Here is a 6,091-nt window from a genome sequence, read left to right on the forward strand (position 1 = left end):
AGACTTCCTGGAGGAGGTGGCTCCTTAGATGAGCCTAAAATGACAACTGCGGCGTCATCAGATGAGTGAGGGCAGGAGCACATTCTAGGCTGAAAAACCAGCCCATGTAAAGGCAGAGAAAAATGAACTGACGTGTTAAATGCAGGGGAAAAAAAACTCAGGTTCATATGAAACTGGAGGTCTAACGAGTCCGGGGTTCGGGCTGCCTTGCACAGCTTCAGCCAACAGATCGACATAGGAGTTGGGTCATAGAATAAGCATTTATTATCAGAGCACCGGTGGTCTGAGAACGCAGCAGGTTAACACCTCCAAAAATTGCCTTCGCTTTCTCAGTCTGGCTGGTGTATTAAAAGGAAAATCTGGGTGTTTCTCCAGAGGCTACGTGATGGTTCCAGGGGTCTGCATGGAGTCTTCCCCCTGGCGATGTGGCTTCCCTTCTGGTCATCAACCCAGGAGCAATGATGACAGTAACCTGGAAAGAATGGTAGGCCATAAAGATTGTGATCAGTAAGCATGAGGTATTGTTATGATCAGTAAGCAAGCATGAGTTTCAGGGTAGGTGTCTAAAGCAGGAAACTGGGACAGGGCACATTCCAAGCTCAAACCGCAGGGAGCTAATCTATTACTAAGCTATTACTAAGGTCAAGGAAAGGTAGGCTGGGGATGCGGCGAGGCCTCTGCTACAGGGGTTCCAACAAGGACCTTCTTCAGTTCCCCCCTGTCTTATGTTCATTTTATTTCTATAAAATTAGTATGGTTGCAAGGGTAGGGGATGATGACCGTTCTTGGCTGCTTCCTGCTGAGAGTGGGTATCGATCCTGCCTAGGGGCACTAGAGTTTCTTGCTAATCTGTCATAGTGGGAAGGGAGCTGTTTATGGCATATCCAGAAGTCAGAGAGGATATTGAACCGAGCTCTTATATTATTAGCTTATTCTCCCTAGAGCAGGGGTCGGCTTGCGAGCCACACGCAGCTCTTTGGGGACGTACATGTGGCTCTGAAGTAAAATTGAAAACGAAAATAAAACTATCATAGTTTCATTTATAATATTACTTTAAACTTTCCTTATTTGTAAAAATATATTTATAGCTCTCGAATAATTTTTAAATTGTTGTGAGGGACAGGATTGTCTCTTGCAGGGGTCGGCAAACTTTTGAGACAGAACGTACCCAAAGAGCCGCATGTGGCTCGTGAGCCGCAGTTTGCCGACCCCTGGGCTAGAGGAGCCCAGGGAAGAGGAGAGCCAAAAGGCGTTCAGCGGGCATCCCAGGTGGGGCACAGGTAAAGACGCCATAGTGAGCAGCTCCAGCAGTTCTGTTTGAAGAGGAGCTTAAGGTCTTCAATTGGCTCACAGGAACAGGAGTGACAGCCTTCCTTCTGGGGGCGTCCTGCGGAGACGTAAATGAAATAAGTTTGATTCGAGGGATGTGGACCCAGCCACTGACTCTTGAAGCCTGACAACAGAAGGGATGTTTCGAAAAACTGCAAAGAGTCCCTTCCATTTAGGAGCTAACATGTCTGTTAGACACCTCTCCCCGTCTAGGCTTCTAATAGTGTTTGATCCCCTGGTTTTCCGGGGCTCTAATGCATAGAGGGGTCTGCCTGGGGGAGGTGCCGGTCCTTCATATTTCCTAAGTGACTGCTGAACCTCTCCCCCAAGTTAACAACATAGGACATAACAGAATTGAGGTCAGAATCCAAAGCAACGGGCAGCAGTTAGAGCCAGGGCTTTAGAGGTCTCCTAACAAAAATTTTCCAGTCCTTTGTAAGTCTGATTTGCTCATTTTACGTTTCCTCCACGGTATAGAGCAATGGTAAGAAACAGGCTTACCGTTTGAGTATGAGCCCAAATTTACGGGCTTTATTTATTCACAACCAAGCGGTTCTGAGAGGAAACAGGTCCAGAGTGAGCAGTCAAAACAGAATAAATGGCTCCCATATCAACCAGGAAATTAACAGGCTTACCCGCCACTTCAAGGGTCACCCGCAGCTTCTCCCCTGTGATGAGCATGACCTGTTTCTTCTCAGGAGCCACTGGGCACTTTAGGTCTGTCAGTCAATTACAGCCATTTGCAGGGAAGGAGTTGGTCCCCACTCCTTTTAGAAGAGGGGACAATTCCTCCTCCAGTGCCCTTTAGTTTGCACAGGAAGCATGGCTGCCTTGGAGGATTAAGACATTCCTTATTCCAGTGGCCTGGGCTTCCACATCCAAAGCAGGCTCCTTTTCCTCTTCTGGGGCTGCAGGGGTGGCCCTGAGGTGGCCCTGGCCTTGGTCTGTGTATTAACTGCAGCCAAAAATCTGGCCTGCCTCTGGCCTCATCTACAATCTCACTGTTCCTTTCTTTCCTCATTTTCTGTGTCTCTGTTGTTAAAGACATTTAAACAAATTCCCTAGCCTTCTTTTAGGATCTGAGCCTCTTTATCAGGGAAGTAACAGTGGGCCAGAACCGTTACAATACCCTGTCAGGTTAGGGAAAACAAGCTTCCTTACATTGGCCTATAACTGACACCGAGGACACATGAACTCTAGCAGTCCTAAAATACGTATGGAAATTGACATAACTATTAGCAAAACCTAGTTCTTAGATTTAGTTTTCTTGAGTAACCAAAGACCTAATTAAAACAATCTAAAACATAGAGTATTACTTAGATGACACATACAATCTTTGCTTTTCAGGCAGAAAACTTTTTCATAATATCAGTAGCAGACCAATAGTCTAACAAACTTTGTCTTACTTGGCAGAGAGAGAAAACTTAACTAAATTTGTACCAGCTTACTTTTGATATTTAAATTTACTTAATTAATCACATTTAACTTAACCATATATAAAATTCTCTCAAGGTTTTTCTTCACAAACCTTCTACAACTTTCGCAATTCCTCTTAGTTTGTCTCCTCTAGCTCATTCAGAAATAACCATCCTTAGTACCAACTACTTTCTTTCAGTTCCTTCAGAAACGTATTTCCATACCTTTTGCCTTCCTTGAAAACACACGTCATTTCCTTTCATATTCATTACAATCCATAACCTTCAGAAACTTAATTTTTACTGACAACTGAAAGAAAGTATCCAATATTTCCATTAGCAAATCCATAAACGCATTTTGAAACCTTTAGAAGTATAGGTTTTTGTTAGCAATATATCTACCAATTTTTTAAATTATATTTTCAAAAAAATACAAAACACATTTATTGACAGATCTTAATTTATCTTTCAGATTTCCTGTGACAAGAAACCAAAAAGCAGGTGAACTCAGACTCATCCAATAAGTAATATTTCAGCATTTTGTTATTTTGAAATACCTAGATATCCAATAACTTTTATCATTTAACGCAACTTAGTAAAACTGAAATTCTAACTTACCAACAGAAGTGGGGAAAATACATCCAAGTATCCACACTATATAATTATTACTGAAAAAGTTTCATCTAAAACCTTATTTTAGTTAACATTTTATTAGCCTTTAACTCTATTAAGTAATAGAGTTGGGTAATTATTATCCAAGATATTGATGCAGGATGTTTGTGTGTGTGTGTGCACTGGGATCGTGGTCTCATTGAACCGAAGAATGAGGACAGGGACCAGAGAGGTAAAGTTGCAGAATAGGACAGTTTATTAGTAGAAAAATACATTTCAAAAAAGCAGGGCTGGCCGAGTGGCTCAGTTGGTTAAGATCCTGAGCTCTTGGTTTGATTCCCACATGGGCCAGTGAGCTGCGCCCGAGCTGAGCAGCCACTGAACTGCCAACAGGTGGCAGGATGGCTCAGCTGGTGAGAGCACATACCCCTAACAAGGTTGCCAGTTCAACTCCCACATGGGATGGTGGGCTATGCTCACCCGCAACTAAGACTGAACAGGGCACCTTGAGCTGAGCAGCCCCAAGCTGCTGACGGGCGGCCAAATGGCGACTGGACTTGGAGCTGAGCTAGCTGTGCCCTCCACAACTAAGAATGAAGGACAACAAGTTGGCTGTTCTCCTTCCCCAATTCCCCAATTCCCCAATACTATTTCCCTTCCCCAACTCTCCAATAAAATCTTTAAAACAAACAAAAACAAGCAGAAGCAGACCCGAGCAATAGAGAATGGCTCAAGGGCCATAATTAGAAAAAAAAAAGTACACTCCAAAGAATTTGGAGCGGGCTGAGCAAAAGGAGCTCAAAAGGCCTTGGCTGGCCAAGACTTGGAGTTTTTATCCTTTTTTTTTCTAGAATGGGCCATTCCTCTCTGGGCATGGGACCACTTGATTGACACCTATGATTGACAACAAGCTATTACCTCATCTCTTTAGACTGTTCATATTTCTTCCCAGAGTTCAGTCTGTTATAATGATATTAATGAACTTTCAGGCATATGTATATTATAATGATGGCATAATGAGGCTCAGGTGAAATGAAGGTCGTTGTGGCCTTTACTGCACAGGTGTGAGAGACAGATCTAATCTAGTTGGGTATTTTGTACCCATTTGTTTCCTCATAGGGGTAGGTAATTACAACAAAAAGGGGAAGTTTTGGGTGGAGAGGGGAGGTCTTTTGGGTGGTCGCATTCTGTGGGTTGTGTTGGACATGCAGGAATGCAGAGACCCAATGCCTGCCTCTAACTGCCTGCCTTGCTTTCCCCTTGAGAGACGTGATCCCCATAAAATCTCTATGGGAAATTGAGGGACAGGAGGTCTTTTCTTCTGTATTTGCTTCCTGCTGGGCAGGGGTGTAGAGCTGTCCCTGCCTATTTGGGGGATTCAGGGAACTCTCATCATATCTGATCTTAGATGAGAGGAAGGGGTCTCGAGATCCACCTGCAAGGCCGTGTTGGCTTCTTTGGTTGCCACTGGCAATCTTGCTGGGGTACCCTCTGTATCCCCAAGGCCCCTGAATGAGGAAAAATAGATTTTAATGAATAAATTTCTTAAAGAGCAGAGCTCAAAGCTATTGATGTAGTATGGCTACGGGTTTGGAAAGAACATTAGGCTCTAATGTTTACAATCAACAAGTATACTGGCCTGGAGAAATGTTAAAACCTATTTAGTCTCTGGGATGAATTATCCAAGAGTTAGGTCCAGAATGGCTTGGGGAATGTTGGAAAGTCACAAGTTTTTAAGTAGGTATCTAAAGCAGGGGTGAGAGATATTCTGTGGTTTAGTCTAGGTGCAACCTTTAGTCTAGGATTCAGAAACTGATTAGAAGAGTAATCAAACAGAGAGGCTCAGATTGAGGGGTACCTTTTACCTCTGCCACAATCATCCCAGCCCTCAAGGAGCCACACAGAGACAAAACGAAGCAGAAAAACATTAAGCACAGTGGAAATATCAATTTTGATAAGATTGCCAGCTTTGCCAGGCAGATGCAGCACTGATCTTTAGCCATTGAACTCTCTGGAACCATTAAAGTGATCCTGGGGACTGTAGGCTGCAATGGAAAACATTTCAATATACAAGGTGTGATCAAACAATACGGTCCCTTTCATTGTCATTTTGACTTTGGGGAAGAGCCAGAAGTCGTCGCAAGATGCCAGATCCGGTGAATAGGTGGATGAGGACACACTGTAATGTTTTTATTTGACAGAAATTTCGGTATACCAGAAGCGATGTGTGACATGGAGTGTTTTGAATGGTGGTTCCACTGTAATCCCCAGACCTCTCCAGTTCCCAGCTGTTTCCATGATGTCATTGATATGGGCCAAGAGCTCCCCCACTGAAAAACTTTAAGCTGTCTTTCTTCTAGGAATTTTAAGTTTCCTTTTTCTTAGTTTCCTTTTTCCCAGGTTTTTTTTGTTTTGGAGGGTTTTTTTTTTAGATTTTATTGGGGAATTGGGGGAGGGGAACAGCATTGGGAAATCGGGGAAGGGGAAGGCAAGTTGCTGTCCTTTTGTTCTTCAGTCTAGTTGTGGAGGATGTCGCTTCACTGGCCTATGTTGGTATTATCATTGCGCTCTTCCCAGGTGAAGCAGTCGCTCGCCAGCCATTGGATGGTCGCTTATTGCGGCTCAGAGTGGCTCATGGCTGCTCACGAAAGCTCACACCCACTGCCAGCCAGCCCCACTGCAGCCTATGCTGTGGCCAGCGACTCATGGCAGCCCAGCTCTAGGTTGAGCTGTTG

General features: G+C 44.0%; 1 long non-coding RNA gene across 1 annotated transcript; it reads right to left on the reverse strand.

The window, feature by feature from the left end:
• Nucleotides 1-249: 249 nt before the first annotated feature.
• On the reverse strand, nucleotides 250-3,453 carry LOC109384403 (uncharacterized). The gene is made up of 3 exons (XR_002124389.1): nucleotides 3,363-3,453; nucleotides 1,169-1,387; nucleotides 250-472 (listed from the first exon to the last, which is right to left on the reverse strand). It is a non-coding gene; the product is annotated as an uncharacterized LOC109384403 (long non-coding RNA).
• Nucleotides 3,454-6,091: the final 2,638 nt, after the last annotated feature.

The sequence above is a fragment of the Hipposideros armiger genome, unplaced genomic scaffold (assembly GCF_001890085.2).
Source record: "Hipposideros armiger isolate ML-2016 unplaced genomic scaffold, ASM189008v1 scaffold_94, whole genome shotgun sequence".
NCBI classification, from domain to species: domain Eukaryota; kingdom Metazoa; phylum Chordata; class Mammalia; order Chiroptera; family Hipposideridae; genus Hipposideros; species Hipposideros armiger.